This window comes from Pinus tabuliformis, chromosome 9, assembly GCF_031772625.1.
Source record: "Pinus tabuliformis cultivar Carrire ecotype Pingquan chromosome 9, CPIR1, whole genome shotgun sequence".
Lineage (NCBI taxonomy): Eukaryota > Viridiplantae > Streptophyta > Pinopsida > Pinales > Pinaceae > Pinus > Pinus tabuliformis.
The window spans coordinates 161,525,838-161,544,231 of NC_142307.1; positions in this window are offsets into that span (position 1 = coordinate 161,525,838).

Here is an 18,394-nt window from a genome sequence, read left to right on the forward strand (position 1 = left end):
TTGGAAACAGAAACGCGAGAACTCCAGCAGAAATATGACAGTGTCCAAGGAACTGCACAGATAGTGGTCCTCACCTAGCGGCTTGCGAAGATGCAGTAGGCTAAGGCACTAAAGGATCAGGTGGCTGCGGCGCGATACAAGGAGGCAGTTCTTAAAGCATGCGTTCAGCCTTGGATTGACAAGGCCTTCAATATCACGACAAACATCGAAGGAAAGCTCACGCACATACATGGGATGCACGCGTAGATGCAGAGAAGTACGCCAGACACATAGGTCTCAGAACGACGGATGCAATAGATTCAGTAAGTAGCAGCTCAGTGCGCTACGGACCTCAGTACAGTTCGAGAACAGTTGGAGGGAATCTGTGCAAAGATCACCACACCGATAGAGTGACTCGAGGGCGAGTCACGATGTTTGTGTTGGGGGCTTGTTGGGCATGGAATCCCCCCAAGGCATGTTTTGGGGCTCAAAGCCCAAGTTTTGACCTGATATTGTTGTAAATACTCCGCAAATTATGGGCGTGGAGCATGAAATGTATGATAGAGTCACAGGGTTGTCCGCCCTAGTCTTGTAATGTAATGTCGGCCTACCCATGGTCCATGGACCATGGGATTATATAAATAGAGCGAGGCTATAAGTGTAAAAGATAGCAGTAAGGAAGTGAGAAGAGAAGATCGAGTCTAAGTGACTAAGTGTGTCTTGGGTTTTAGAGTAGGAAAAGGCTCTGCAGCTGAGTGCGCAGAGGCCTACTAGTCCACAGCTGAGTGCGCAGACCCTTGCAGCTGAGTGCGCAGGGTAGAGTCGAGTCTGTAACTGAAGAAGGGATTAATAAAGAAAAGTTTTGTTACCAATTCGTGTATCTATTCTTGGATTAATTCCTGTTTGATGTAAATTTCAAATATACTGTTTATTTAATGTGCGCACCTATATGAATGGTTTTTGTTGATAAGTATAACTTAAAGCATGCAAGTAAGCTAAAATAATCAACTAACATTGGAATACTAGTAAGGAATTGGGTAATAACAACGTTTGGCCCCCGAGTAGGGCTGCATGAAGGCAACATCTAAGGCTGCGAGGTAAGGGAAAGTGCGCGTAGCAATGTGCGTGCAGGGTCGAACCGTGGACCTCTTGAACTCATCAGACATCTCCAGGGTGTAGAAACATGGTTCTAGCACCCTCCCATACTACTTCGGGTGAGACCTTAGTCCATGCTCCGCGGACTGTTGCCGAAAGGGCCAGCAGTACCGGGATTTGTTTGGCTAAATCACCTTCGAACTTGGGTCAGGCCCCAATAAGCCAACACAACCTTAGGATTAGGCCTGAGCATCCCCAACCAGGACTGACATTCTGTCAAACACTTGGCATTAATGCAACCTACAGGTCTAGGATACAAGACAAATCATAAATGACTAAAAGAACTTATGAAACATAACCAAAAGGATCACCGCCTTCTCCATCGGGCTATTATATCATCAATTAGTTATTGCATCCATCCATTAACAATTACAAGTAAATACATGAAATAACCATGACATGAACCAGTCACATAACCATGCTTATAACCGACATTAAACCAGATAAATATAAGATATATGACAACCATTAAATCCACATATAAACAAGTAAAAAAGTAAGAGGAATTAGATTTTATTAATCATAGGAAAATCTGACCAGGTTCGAGACTTCCACGTACCACCTGACCATAGACATGGCTGAACCAAAACTCTCTTTCAACTAGTCACCCTAGTGCCATATTCCAAGCATGAACGTGGGATCTCATAGAACAACCAATCCAAGAACAACCATGGGAATCCAGAGGTTAAAACACCTCCACCCTCACCAAACCGTGACCGATGCTCAGATCACAACTGAACCAAACTTGGAATTCCATCCGAAATCCATCACTATCCTTGAGGAATTTTCCATCTCCTTGTCTCTCAAGCTTTATCGCAATCCAATCCCGAATCTCTAGGCCCTAAACCAAGACTGGTCTCTCAGGCTTTACCACAAAATCCAAACCTATATCACTAGGCCCTAAACTGAGACTTCTCCCTCAGGCTTTACCGTATATCCCGTCAAAACCGGCCAAGGGATTCCTAGGCCTTTGGGAATGAAACTTGAGACCACCTTTGCCCAGGATTTCGAAATCCATCAGGCAAACCAAAGCTCAAAAACCAAGATAAACATCATTACACCATGACATCTGAGAAAAGGTAAGGCTAGGCTGAAAACCACTGCCATAGCCTGGAAAAACCATGCCACCGAAAACAAGATAACCATACACCAACATGCAAAGCCATGCATGTCCAAACCAGCTAGGAAATCACACATGCATAAGGTTACCTGCAAGTATTCCTACTGAAGTTGCTTGATCCTTCTCTTCTTCCTTGATCCTTCCTTTCCTTCCTTTCCATTTTCTTTCTTTTCCTTCCTTGATCTAAAGCTAGAGTGCTCTAAGAAAACTCTAAGTGATCAAGAGAGAGAGAGAGAGAGAAAGAGAATAATGAGAGAGCTTGAAACTTGAACTGACAAAAGGTTACATTGACCAAAATTGAGCCAAGAGCTTGCCAACTGATCCTCAAAGCCTTTTTATTAATGAGGCCTCTATTTTCTTCATTTTCCATTATTTTCCTTCAATTTCCTCTTCACATGCAATCTGTGACCTTTTACCTTCCCTTTCTCCTAATTTCCTTTATTTTCATAAATAAATGTGCCAAAATGCCTTTTTTCCTTTTAATGCCTTTGCCTTTACCTTTGCCTTTCCAATTTCCTTAGCCAAAACACACATCTAGTGATGCCCACTAGGATATCTTTGCCCAACATTCATGTTGGAATACGTGTCCCTTAACTGTGGTCTTATTTTGCCTTTATTAACTTTTACTACATGGAATTTTCACCAGGGTTGTTATAGAACCCTCCCCCTTGGGGAACACCTTCCTTGGTGTTAAACCACACCAAGACCTCATCAAAACCACTGAAAACGAACATACTTCCCATGGAGCTTTATAACTTATCTCATTTCAATATTTACAATGAAAGACTTGCTCAAAGGAAAACATCATGACAACATGACAAGATGACAACCATAGTGCTTACTAGAGCTTTATAACACAACTCATTAAGATATTTAAAATAACCACATATACAAATATGCACATTTGATGAACCAGAAAATAAAAGGATATGATGCCCATATAAATCAACAAGGGAATCTAGAGGATCACACCTCCACCCTCAAAGTAATACCAGGATTCACCTCCTTCCCAAGAAGTCCAAAACGCACTGCCATAGTCAAAGCTGCATCCAATGTCCGGCTCTATAATTCCGCACCACTTGTCCTCTCAGTGAACAGTTACAGACTCATTACTCCTGGGCACACTCCCAATGTGCATTTGATTCCATCTAGCAATGCTCATGACCAAAGCAAATATATCCACGACCTTCCCTTCTCCTCTACACAGTCCCTCGAGAAATCTAGTCACCACCTTTCGTGCAATCACTCCCCTCCCAAGTTCCTCGGAATCCCCTATCCTAGGAAATCCATCCCTTGGAAAGGCTTCCGCGCATCAGAAGATACAAAAACCAAGGCATATACCTGCCTCAAAAACAACATACCAGTCATAGCATGCTCATGGCAGTCAATGGACACTATTGGGTACTAGTGTCCCACAATGACCCTACTCCTGAAGTACTCTACCAGCATATTGCTGCATGTTCCAATTTCTTTCACTGTTGTTGCTAATTCTTGCATTTGATTTCAACCACACAACTGGGCATGTTCATGCATTCCCATTCCAATCTAACTTCCATTATATTTAAATAAATTGAAATAAATTCACATCATACCTCATTGGTAGCTCGTCAACAAGGTATACTTGCAATTTTGTTCGCTTCCTCTCACTACAAGTCAAACTAACTGTTTGATCAAAACATCATGTATAAACATATCACATCTGGTTAGCTCAAAACACAACCATCATAGCTCAACATCACAAATCACATGTAACCATCATAACCCAGAATCATAGATCTCATATAATCGTCATATACCATAGTCATAAATCACATGCATAATAAAACTGAAATAAAATGTTGATACTTATCCTTTCATCAATCCTTAGCTTCTACCTTTGTCCTTATTCCATACACACACCGAATCAGTTTCCACACCAAACAAACATCCAGTGACTTCTCCTCAATCATATGCACATACACAGTACCGCATGCCTGCAACCCATCATGTACAACATGCACATAATACCACTTGTACACCGGTGCCATATGTACAACATGTACACAGTACCACTTGTACACCACACTATCACATGTACATGTCACCACTTGCACACCATCAAATTTACATGGCACCACTTGCGCAACGTGTACACAATGCCACATGTACACTGCACCACCTGTACAACGTGTACACAATACCACATGTACACACTACCACACTCACGAAATGTTTGCAACACCATATGTACATAGAGCCACAAGCACGACATGTACATAGCACCACTTGCACACAATGCCACTTGTACAACATGTACAAAACACCACATGCACACAACACCACTTGTACAATCATGCACACAACACCATATGTAAAACATGCATAGAACACCATATGTACATAACACTGCATATACAACATGTACATAGCATTATTTGTACACATCACTGCATATCCAACATGTGCATAGCACCATATTCACACAACACTGCATATCCATAATGTACATAACACCATCTATACCCATCACTACATATGCAATATTCCCACAACACTATCTATACCATCCTGTACATAACATTGCATAAATGACATGTACACATGCTATGTATACACAACACCTCATGTGCACAACATCATAGATGCAACATGTACAACATATACAACATATGCACAACAATAGTACTTCACATCCAAAAGCACACTGTCTCTACCAAGAAACCGTTGCTCCTAGTGTCCTATCTATGCTTGTCCCAGCATGTCGCAAGCCACACTGCTTTCATTTCATTGTTGTATCCCTTAGTATAACCTATCCAAAACATAGACATAATATAATCACATAATATTAAATTATAATCATATGATACTAACCTCATATATTTTTTAGGGCTACTCCTCCCCACTTGATTCCTCATGAACTAGGAATCTCTTCATGCCATTCATCTGCATAAGAAATCATTCCTCCACAAGAATGATCCTTGAAAAACTTGTTAGATAGTGACATAGATAATAGATACATACATATCTAATCATTAGCATAAAACAATCATCATCCAGTGAGGCAACGACATACATACATACATACATACATGTATACATATATAAAATTAGCATAATCATGATCATAAAATAATTACTAGATAACATTAGGTCTAGGTTAAGAGGCCTTCCTTATTTGTGCACAACATGCACGACATTGAGAACCATCGTTCCCAACTTAGTCAAACCATCTGACATCTCAGGTCCATTTAATTTACCTTTTCTGGTTACCTTTCTCATGGTTGTACTATCATCGTGCATTTACATCAATCGACCCAACCAATCCAACTGTCTGTCATAGTCTTACCTTCCGCTACGCTTACTCATGCACAGAGCTTCATCTAAGTCTTACATTACCTTTTGTGTACCACAAAGCTCTCCCCAAGCTCAATCAACTTTCCTCTTTCCCAATCAATTCCCAAGACTCAAAACATAGAAAGAAATACCAAGAAACAAACAAGAAGCAAAACCATGAAAACCAATAATGACACGACACCACAATAAAGTGGCATAACTATGCACCAGACACATGCAAAATCACAAATCAAGCCCAACAATCGCAAAATACCAAAAGCACAAGACTAAAAACAGACACCATGATTCAATTCCCATGGTTCCCGAGGAAAACTCAACCTTAGCCTTCCTCAAGATTTCAGGGCAACCAATCTTGCCATGCAACTCCCTACATCATATTGCCATAAACACATAACTGTCAGTGCATAAATAAACATAACAATACACCAGCTACCTTAATTTTTTGTGCCAAGCACGTTTCTTGCAACTAAACACATCACGCCATCCCTCAAGGGACTCCAATCCCCTTGATAGATCAACCTCTAGCTAATGTACCTGTCAAGTGCATGCTCATGAGTCTAGCACATATCCACATATTATCAAACAAAATCAAGGTTAAGAAGACTTCTTGTATGAAAATCACTCATTCGTTTGGAATCAGGGTTTCCAAACATAACCAAAGGAATTATTACCCCAATCATTTCTTTTACCATTTATCTTGTTGCAATTGAGTCTTATTACATGCTATCACATCATCCAACTGTTAGTTATATAACGACATCAACTATTACCTTGTCACGCTAATACCAAGCATGTTTCTTGCAACTCTTCACACATGTCAACCATACGTTCCAAATATCAATACAAACATATATATTAATTTGAAATCAACCTTTACAAAGACCATAGTCAACTTACGTTCACCAGTCATAATACATAATGCTACAACTATTGCCTACTTACACTCAAGTATATATCAACTATCTCAACACATATGAATTAGTAAAATCATCTCAAAACAATATCATTTGAACACATACTCATATTATGAAATTCATTAAACATTCAACCGACTTGCAAACATACCATGTTAAATAAATCAACTAGACACCGAACACTCAAACACAAAATAGATGTCATAATCAAATAGTCAAGTACCAAATATACGACATAAGAAAATTCATACCTTAATGTATCTCAAGGGAGGCTATCTTGTCTACATAATCAATCTCGTTAGCATGATACAACTTCACAACATATCCACTCAAACATAAATCATGATATCCATAAGAGTAACTAACTAATGTGTTCACATCATAAGCTCATAAGCATTTGTCGTTCATGCATAAAAATCACATATGTATGATCAATCTAGATTAGTACGACACCATATCACAAATATGTCGGCTCATACCTGAATATCACAACCATAACCATATGCATAGGTCAAACTAGGTTAACACAATACATATAACATCAATATTTTCAATGCAATGAACATAACCATCACGCATATGACCAATCCAAATTACAACATCAAAATCTCAATGAAATAACCCTAATCATCAAGTTAATAGCATATAACAACAATAAGCTATATATCATGCTCATCAACAACATATAACCTAATCATCAAGTTATCTAACATAAAACAAAAATAGCAATGCATACAAATATAGGTTACTATCATTCTTGAATATCCAACAAATGTGTATATAACTACACTAATCAACTAACATCTATCATGAATGTAATCATAACTGTTAGTTCTGCTATTGATCTCAACATTTAAAGGTCAAAATGCATGCTTGATCAGGTTTTCTATGATAAAGCAGGAGTTGCAGCGGCCAGCCTGCCTCTTTCCCCTTCACTCTGCTCATGTTCTCATAACTCCTTGCACCTCCGTTCCCTCCTTCCCCTTGAATCCTCATTATTCTCCTTTAAACCCCTTTATCCCTGTTTTCCTCCCAAAACCCCGCGAAAGTCCTTTTATACAGTCAAACCCTTCACCATTCAATTTCAAAGCTTATACGATAATATTGACATAACCGCACGCATATAATAAAAATTATAACCCGCCGGGGCCCTCACCTGTCACATCACCTAGAGCACGTGTTTATTACTGTGGCCATCTGATTGTCCGTCGCCGCAATCCAACGCTTTGCACAGCCCCCGCTCCCGTAACTTGCACGCCTGTTAGTCAGCGGGGAAAGTGGTTTCCCCCGCCGTCCCATCTGCCACGCGGTGCTTTATTACTCGATCGCTCCTCCGCATACGAAAACCACCCAACTCCCGTGAGCGGTGCGGGAAACTGCTTACCGCCCTCTCTCGTACGTCCTCCCGCTTGTTAACCGTCTCGCAGTTCCCGCTTCCAATAGTCGTCCGATCATCCCCGCCCGAGATCCAACGGTCCACAATATTCCCACGCATATGCCTTTCAATAGCCCGCATACTCCGATCTCCGCCGTCCAATTTGTTAGATCCATGGGTAGTGTTCGTTATCAGCTCCTCGTTCGTTTTCAATGCAATTTTCGTGTTTTTGGCAGTCCTGTGCACCCGAAGGAGAAAGGAGCCCACAGTTCAATACTTTGCACATTAAATCCTCAACTACCACCTTCAAAGAACAACACGACCAAGGACGAGAAGGACAACCTTGAGCAGATAAACACGACATTTCACCTGTTCGTGAAGTACAACAGAGCAACAGAAAGGTCATTTTGTCCATTAAAACAATCAAATTGTATCAAAGACCATATATAATTGTAAATGCGGTTGGTGGTCAGTTATTACCCCTCCACGCAAGGTTAGCATATATTTTTTGTAAGCAAACTCCATATATACTCAAAGACAAAATGTAAGAGGGTTGATGAATGTTATGTTGATGTAAGCTTCAACTTCTGGAGACTGTAACTACTGTGATACCTGCAGCTTCTGGTCTTCATTTTCAGCTAATGCAAGCTTTTTTTGCTGTTAATTGCTCACTTTCCACTTCTTCTTCTTTGTTCCAGGCTGTGCCTGTTATGCATTTATTCATGTGCTGTAGATGTTTACCATTAGAGGGGCTGTCATCCCACCTCTGTGTTAGAATCTAGTTGGTATTATTGAATGTGTATGCAAGTTTCTGTTGTTTTAATGCCAGAGAGCTATCATCCTATCTGTGCATTAGGAAATAGATTTACATACCTCTTTACTGGTTGCAGCTGGCCATCACAGGGTCCTGTGCATCTGCTGGTGTTATCAGTAGTCTCCATCATCACATTTTCCTTAAAATTGTGAGTAATTGGTGGTCTAAAGCCTTGTAATCTGGGGGTGTTCACCCATGTCTGGGGTTAAGCATAGTAGAAGTGGTTATCTGGCTTGAATATGCAACATTTCTTTCATTCATCCACCAATTTTCCAACATTTTTGTTGAGTTTGTAATGTTCCCAAGCATCTCTGATATACAACGTAGGAGAGTTTCTTGGGGTGATAACAATAACATCAAAAGAAATATACATAAACCTAATGCATATAATAATCCCTAACTTACATACTGCATGCCAACATACAATACCTGTATGATGATATGCTCTTATCCCAAAGTCTAATGTTGCAACTTCACTATGATGATCTGCATCTCTTGCTCTATCTCAGCCAACACATTAGCATCATAACATACCAATATCACTCCAATGACCTAAATTGCATACCATGACTTTACAAGGCATGTTTGATCTACCATTCATGCATAACTATAACCAAGACCATCCATGCATGACAACTACATATAGACATATAACATGAGTACCAAACCATATACACATCATTCTAGCTAGGGTCCATTCATTAATTCAAGGCCATATCAACAATACATGATATGACCTCATGCATGACAATGACCATTACTCCATTGTACACATTTCCACATGAAACCATCAACATGCATAATAAATTCCTAATCAACTACAAATACGTATGCATGCATGTAGTCAAGCATAAGCGATCAATTCTTGTAACCAATCTACAAGACTGATACATGTAATCAAACAACCAAGAAGGAAACCTAACATACAAATATATAATCAAGCTACATATAATCATATAACTAGTCATATGCTTCTGACGATACATTCCACAAAATCAACATCAAGTTCCTCATGACAACTTTACTACAATCATGGTCAACATGATACAATGCAACAAGCACATTGAATGCAAGTGTAAGACACACACATGCAACTGACATGCATGCATGACCAAGCACCTTCACCCAAGGAGAGCACAACCACACTCTGATACAAATCTGTAACACCCCCTCCTCCCAGGTCCACCCAAGTATCCAACTAGCCAGTCAAATATGTGATGAGAGAGGTTACTATAAGGGATTCAATCTCCTTGGTGACCTTAAGGAAATGTAATCGATGAAACGCATCAAACAAACCCATCCACATCAACAATTAAACCCCTAGGAGACATGTCATCCACTCGTACATCCTATCCTTGGGTCCCACTGATGTTTTAAGACTCTTAAACCAAAGTCACTCTCATATTATAGGCAAGACAATGACCATCAAATCAAATTCACTCTCATAGGCCTTTGTGCTAGCGACTGTGGACTTTTCTCAGCAGACCTGTGCCAACGACCTTGAGATTTGAGCCACTTTTCTAGCCCAGAATCCCAACCTCTACCTAGAACTTGCTACAACCTTCATAATCCATCAAAGACATGATAACAATGTTGATAAACCAAAAATCAACTTTAGGACTAGGCCTGAGCATCCCCAACAGGGACTGACATTCTGTCAAACACTTGGCATCAATGCAACCTAGAGGTCTAGGATACAAGACAAAGAATAAATGATTGAAAGGACTATGAAACATAACCAGAAGGATCACCTCCTTCTCCATTGTGCTATTATATCATCAATTAGGTCTTGCATCCATCCATTTAATAGTTACAAGTAAATACATGAAATAACCATGACATGAACCAGTCACATAACCATGCTTATAATCATCATTAAACCATATAAATATCAAAGATATGACAACCATTAAATTAACAGATAAATAAGTACAAAATTAAGGGAACTTATCTTTTATTAATCATCGGCAAATTTGACCAGGTTAAGGACTTCCACGTACCACCCGACCATAGACATGGCTAAACCAAATCTCCCTTTCATCCAGTCACCCCCGTGCCATATTCCCAAGCATGAATGTGGGATCATATAGAAAAACCAATCCAAGAACAACCAAGCGAATCTAGAGGTTAAACCACCTCCACCCTCACCAAACCGTGATCACACCAAAACTGGTGCTCCGATCACAACCAAACCAAACTTGGAATGCCATCCGACATCCATCACTATCCTTGAGGAATTTTCCATCTCCTTATCTCTAAGGCTTTACCGTAATCCAATCCCGGATCACTAGGCCCTAAACCAAGACCAATCTATCAGGTTTTACCGCAATCTAAACCCAGATTACTAGGCCCTAAACCGAGACTTCTCCCTCAGGCTTTACCGTGCATCCTGCCAAAACTAATCAAGGGATTCCTAGGCCTTTGGGAATGAAACTTGAGACCACCTCCGCCTCGGATTATGAAATCCATCCGTAAAAACCAAAGCTAAAAAATTGAGATAAACATCACAACACCATGGCATTTGGAAAAATGCAAGGCTAGGTTGAAAAACATTGTCATAACCTGACAAAACCATGCCACCGACAACAAGAGAACCATACACCAACATGCAAATCCATTGAGTTCCAAACCAGCTAGGAAATCACATATGCAAAATGTTACCTGCAAGTATTCCCGCTGAAGCTGCTTGATATTTCTCTTCTTCCTTGATCCTTGCTTTCCTTCCTTCCCCTTTGCTTTCTTTTCCTTCATTGATCTAAAGCTAGAGTGCTCCAAGAAAACTCTAAGTGACCAAGAGTGAGAGAGAGAGAGAGAATAATGAGAGAGCTCCAAACTTGAACTCACACAAGGTTACACTGGCCAAGCTTGAGCCAAGAGCTTGCCAACTAATCCTCAAAAACCTTTTTATTAATGAGGCCTCTATTTTCTTCATTTTCCATTATAATCCTTCAATTCCCTCCTCACATGCAACCTGTGACCTTTTACCTTCCTTTTCTCCTAATTTCCTTTATTTTAATAAATAAATGTTCCAAAATGTATTTTTTCCTTTTAATGCCTTTGCCTTTGCCAATTTTCTTAGCCAAAACGCGCATCTAGTGATGCCCACTAGGATATATTTGCCCAACATTCAACTTGGAATACATGTCCCTTAACTAAGGTCTTATTTTTCCTTTATTAACTTTTACTACATGGAAATTTCACCAGGGTTGTTACACTCTTATATTGCTTCATTGAGAATTCCTTTTTTCCATCCAGTAAGGATATTTCATGCCCCTAACATCCCCAAAAATGTAACAACAAACGTGACAAGCTTTTGAGCAGCACCTGTTGCACCTCTATATCTCAAATAGATATCTCTTAATGGTTCATCCTGTTCAATGTGTTAGCACCTAAATTTGCCTTAGGATGAAGGAAGACAAAAATTAGGGTAACCACAAACCACGCTCAGTCTGGTAGCTAGCCCTACCAGAGCAGGAGAGGGCTCTCTCTGAGTCACGCTCAGTGAATAGATAATCGAAAATGGTCTGAGATGACTTACAATGAAATATTTACCTTACGCTAGGAAGTGAATAGGGATTCGAGAAACAATTTTCATGAATGACTGAGCTTCTGGGATGTTATGGGACCGACGCTCAACAAAGAACAAAGAATTTAATACAAAGGCACAGATTATTCCGTGAGGCAAGGTAGGCGGGAAATGTAACAATTTAGTTTGAGGTACCGTGGCATGAATAGATTGCTGAAGAAAGTGAAAAGGGCATAGTGACATGAATCCTTTTCAACAGAAGAATAACACTGAACATGAAATTTTCCCACAGGCAGAGCAATATAATTGAATTCTACCTAATCTCACTCAGAAAATTTCACTGGAAATGAACATGAATTGAATTATGAAACATAACGAAATACATATGAAAAAATAAGAGACACATTTACTACACTCACAACCACAAGAATCTCATGAAACAGAGCCACCGCCTTTCATTAATTCTCTGTCAAAATTACACAGTGAAGAAACAGAGTTTCTTTCCCACTGTCTCCCAGAAGTTACAAGCCAACCCACCCTTTGCAAATAGCTTACATACAATATATAGAATGTGCCATGAAGATATAGAACGCCCAAGGGTTGGGGAGTTACTCGAATCATTACAAAATGGAGATGAAGAGCCAACCATCAGCTACAAGTGCAGCGCTACAAACATGACATTTGGCTTGGGTGACCGTTTGCCTTCCTTCGCCACTTGGATAGAAGAAAATCTGGAGAAAAAATAATTTAAATGCCACCTTTGGTGCCAAAAAACCGAAGTGTAGATGAGCGGGCCCACTTGGAGAAGTCGCGAACCGAAATCTCGCGAAACGGAAGCAAATTTGGCAATTTTTCCTCTGTGCGCCGCGCCATTTTCTCTGTGCATCGTGCTACCTTGGGGACTATTTTGGGGCACTTATAGGTGTCTAAAATTTTCCCAAGTGAGCTTGTTGGAAATCCTGTCCTGTCTACTTTCTAACCCAACTGGAATTTCTGAATTTAGTGCTCATTTTCCCCTCCAAATCTTCATTCTCCCAAGACTGCTTCCTGTGTGTCAAAAAATGGGCAGAAAGGCCATTTTGTGGGTGTTTTTGACCTCCTGGAGACTTAGATCTTGCCCAAATTTCTTTTCCGGGCATCAGTAGTCATGATTTTCCATGATGAATCCAAAAATTCAAACCATTCCTTATTTGGAGCTCTATATTTTTAGCGTCGCGCCACAGGGAGAAAAACCCTGTATTTTGCCCAAAAATTTGTCATGTGACCCAAAATGCCCCAAAAATGCTCTAAATTTCTTTTCCAGGCACCAGTAGTCATGATGTTTCATGATAAATCCAAAATTTCAAACCATTCCTCATTTGGAGTTCAATATTTTTAGCGCCGCGCACTTAGGGAAGTGGCGCGACGCACTGGGCTTGAGGCGCGACGCATATAGCCTGTGCATAGTGGTTTTTCTAGGAGACTTTTGGAGGCCTTCCTAGTGTAAAATTTTTACGCAGGATAGCTCGTTGGAAAGGTATTTGAGTCTACTTTCCAACCCAGTTGGAATTTTTCAATTTGGAGTTCATTTTCCCTATCAAAAATCAAATATCCAAAGACTGGTCAAAATGTGCCAAATGAGGCTACCTAAAGGCAGAGTGCTGTTACAGTCAACTTTTAAATGCCTTCCTCAACTCCAAATTGAGCTCATGATAGCTCATTGGAAATATATTTATGTCTAGTTATCATTTGACTCATCAAGAAAGTCATTTGGCCAACTGAGCTAGGAGAAAATTTGATTTTCCCAAGGTCACTTCAGAGGTGCATCAATTCTCCCGAGGCAACTATATTTTTGACATTTCTCCAAAAAAATGACACCTGTGTAAAAAGTGAAGGAGGTTTTTCTTCCTTGGCATGTTTTGGACAAAAAATCTCTCAGTTTTCCAAAATTCATCTTTTATTGCTCAAAAACCTCATTTGAGTGAAACCTATCCCGATGTGTGGAACAAGGGATTTGTCGAAATGAAGCGAAATGAAGGGGATAGGGAGTTTCTAAATTCTTGAGGAAATTTTGGGAAGTAGGGAGGGATGTTATGAAGTAGGGGAAAGTGTAATATAAGAGATTTAGTGAGGGGAAGGGGTCCAAAAAGGCAAAACACAGGTCCAACCTAGAAAATTGCCAGGTTGTAGCAAGAAACTAGGGTTTGTGCGAAAATGAGGAATTTGGGGGATCTCAGTGATGGGAAGTGTTTGATAAGGTACTTTAAGAATAGGGAAAGGTGTATGAACATCAGGATACAAGTTTTACCGATGATTTGGCTGTCCAAGAGAAATTGCCTTCAAAACCCTAGGAGAGGGAAATGACCTTACCTAGGTGCAACTGAAGCATGAACAAGGTGTAAAATGACCCAGTGGAACTTGACATGATAATGAAAACCTTTTGAATGATGGTACACTCAGCTAAATAGTGACATAGATCGACATTTGGGCGACTTTGGAAGGAGTGAAAGCAAACCCTAGACCTAATGCCTAGTGATCAAATTTTACTTGAAGACTCACTGAAATGACAAAATTTGACCTTGACACCTTAAAATCACTTTGTAAGAGCATGTTTGATCACTGGAGGAAGGCTGAAAAGACTGACACTAACATTGGCTCCAATAGGGATGGCAGCTCGTTCGAGGTGCCAAGAACTGCAGATCTTTGGGTGAGCAGACAGTGCCTTCGTCCATTGGGCTATGGAGTCCATTATTCCAACAAACCAACATGACTCAATTTATTGACTGAAACTTGACTCAAATTGACTCAATGCGAACTGAAATGACTGAAAAAATTGACTCTATGCAAAAGGAAATGACTCATGATTGACTTAACTAAAACAAGAACTGACAAAACTTATTCAATGGCAGCAGTCCATCAAGATTTGAGGGTTTCAAATCATGATGACAGCCACCTGCGTACTAATGTAATATGTACAATCATGTGTAATGTGTCTTCTAATGTAACCAATCAAGTAGATGCCTCCTTGATTGATTCTCTGGATCAGATCTTCTGGTCAACAACAGACACTGGTAACTGGGCCTCCATAAACATAATTGACCATGATCTCCTTCATCACTGAATACTGCAATAATGACCTTCACTGTTGTCTGCAACAGATTTGCCATTGGATCTTGAAAAACATGAAGATTGACCTCCTGCTGAAGAAACAAGGTGTCCATTTCTTGTGATGCTGATCTCTTTTCACAAATAAGAGTATGTTCCTGGTCCTTAAAAAATTCGGAACAAGTAGATGAGCAGCTCTCCGTTTCAAAGAACATTTCAAAACATGAAACATGGGAAGAAGAATATGAAATGGCATCGTGAATAGTCTGATCTTCGGTAGTCTGAACATCTTGCAGGTTATCTTCATATGATATGACAGCCAAATTCTCATTACATTCATTAATCATAAGAAAAGAAACTTCAAATGCTTCGTGAAACTCAAGCATGACCTTTCTGTCCTCTATCATAAATTCATCCAGAGAAACTTTTTCACCTACTTGAACAAAGATATCCTCTTGCTGTTCATGAATTGACTGAATTACCTCGTTAGGAAGGTTGTGTTCTGATGAGATGAGGACAGTTAGGTCTGTAACTCTGTCTTCTTCATTTGAGGCGGCCTCAACAATGCAATTCTCTTCTATGAGATCCGGAACAACATGTTTTTCCTCATCACAATCTGTTTCTCGATCTGGTTTATCATCATCATTTTCTGAGATTGGAACATCATTTTCCTATGTATCCTCATTTATTTCAACCAGATCTGAAATAAAACTTCTTCTTTCCTCATTTTCGGCCATATGGAACTCTTCAACCTGCTGATCTATTTCATGTAATTCATGTTGACTGTCAAGATGCAAAATTCCTTCATTTTCCACCGTACAAAGATCTTGATTCTGCTGCAAATTTTCCTGAGCATCTTGATGGGACTCCTCTAGTTTCTCTTCATGTTGCTGAAATGGATTCTCGTACAAGGCTTCCATGATCTCATCATCCATAAAATTATCATCCTCATAGTATTTTTCAAGGCTCTCAATGAAAGTAGAAGCATGTTTGCAACAATCATGAACTAGATTTAATGATGGATAAGAGTCTTTATATTTTTCAATGAACAGGGCATGAAAATCCTTTAGACAGTAAATACAAGCAGGCGGAAAACTTTCATACCAAGATCGGGCTTCATCTTCCAGGGTAGCCATAAACATTTTCATCAAACAGTCTTCAGGAAAATTGATCTTTAATCTATGCACATGGATGTGAAATTTCACCAGATGAAGAGCAACGTCATTACCTTCCACATTTCTGAACACAGACAAATTCTTTGACCAATCTACCTTGGGCATTTTATTTGGAAAACCTGGGATGTGATCTCGGCTCATGGGAGCATATCTTCTTGCAATCCGATCCATCTTGAAAATGTCAAAGCTGCTGATCTCTCTGCAATGGAGTCACCATGAAGCACCAGTTACTGGATTCTTCAGTGAAAGGAGTGGCTAGGTGAATGATTTCAGCCATCTTGCTATGTCTGATCGTTTTTCACCATCAACAATCAGCTCTGAACTTGAGATATGTACTGGGGCATAACAATCTTCAAGCAAACCATTTTCGTCCCTAGTGGAGTCTCCACTATGTTAGCACCTAAATCTGCCTTAGGCTGAAGGAAGGCAAAAATTAGGGTAACCACAAACCACGCTCAGTCTGGTAGCTAGCCCTACCAGAGCAGGAGAGGGCTCTCTCCGAGTCATGCTTAGTGAATATATAATCGAAAATGGTCTGAGATGACTTACAATGAAATATTTACCTTAGGCTAGTAAGTGAATAGGGATTCAGGAAACAATTTTCATGAATGACTGAGCTTCTGGGATGTTATGGGACCGACGCTCAGCAAAGAACAGAGAATTTAATACAAAGGCACATATTATTCCCTAAGGCAAGGTAGGTGGGAAATGTAACAATTTAGTTTGAGGTACTGCAGCATGAATAGATTGCTGAAGAAAGTGAAAAGGGTAGAGTGACATGAATCCTTTTCAACAAAAGAATAACACTGAACATGAAATTTTCCCACAGGCAGAGCAATAAAATTGAATTCTACCTAATCTCACTCAGAAAATTTCACTGGAAATGAACATGAATTGAATTATGAAACATAACGAAATACATATGAAAACATAAGAGACACATTTGCTACACTCACAACCACAAGAATCTCATGAAACAGAGCCGCTGCCTTTCATTAATTCTCTGTCAAAATTACACAGTGAAGAAATAGAGTTTCTTTCCCACAGTCTCCCAGAAGTTACAAGCCTACCCACCCTTTGCAAATAGCTTACATACAATATATAGAATGTGCCATGAAGAGATAGAATTCCCAAGGGTTGGGGAGTTACTCGAATCATTACAAAATGGAGATGAAGAGCCAACCATCAGCTACAGGTGCAGCGCTACAAACATGACAATTGGCTTGGGTGACCATTTGCCTTCCTTTGCCACTTGGATAGAAGCAAATTTGGAGAAAAAATACTTTAAATTCCGCCTTTGGTGCCAAAAAACCGAAGTTTAGATGAGCGGGCCCACTTGGAGAAGTCGCGAACCGAAATTTCGCGAAACGGAAGCAAATTTGGCAATTTTTTCTCCGCCCGCCATTTTCTCTGTGCGTCGCGCTACTTTTGGGCCTGTTTTGGGGCACTTTCAAGTGTCCAAAATGTTCCCAAGTGGGCTTGTTGGAAAGCCTGTCCTGTCTACTTTATAACCCAACTAGAATTTCTGAATTTGGTTCTCATTTGCCCCTCCAAATCTTCATTCTCCCAAGATTGCTTCCTGTGTGTCAAAAAAGGGGCAGAGAGGCCCTTTTTTGGGTGTTTTTGACCTCCTGGAGACTCATATCTTGCCAAAATTTCTTTTTCGGGCACCAGTAGTCGTGATTTTCCATGCTGAATCCAAAAATTCAAACCATTCCTCATTTGGAGCTCTATATTTTTAGCGCAGGGAGAAAAACCCTGTATTTTGCCCAAAAATTTGTCATGTGACCAAAATGCCCCAAAATGATCCAAATTTCTTTTCCGGGCACCAGTAGTCATGATTTTTCATGTTAAATCCAAAAATTCAAACCATTCCTCATTTGTAGTTCTATATTTTTAGCGCCGAGCCAGTGTGCGGC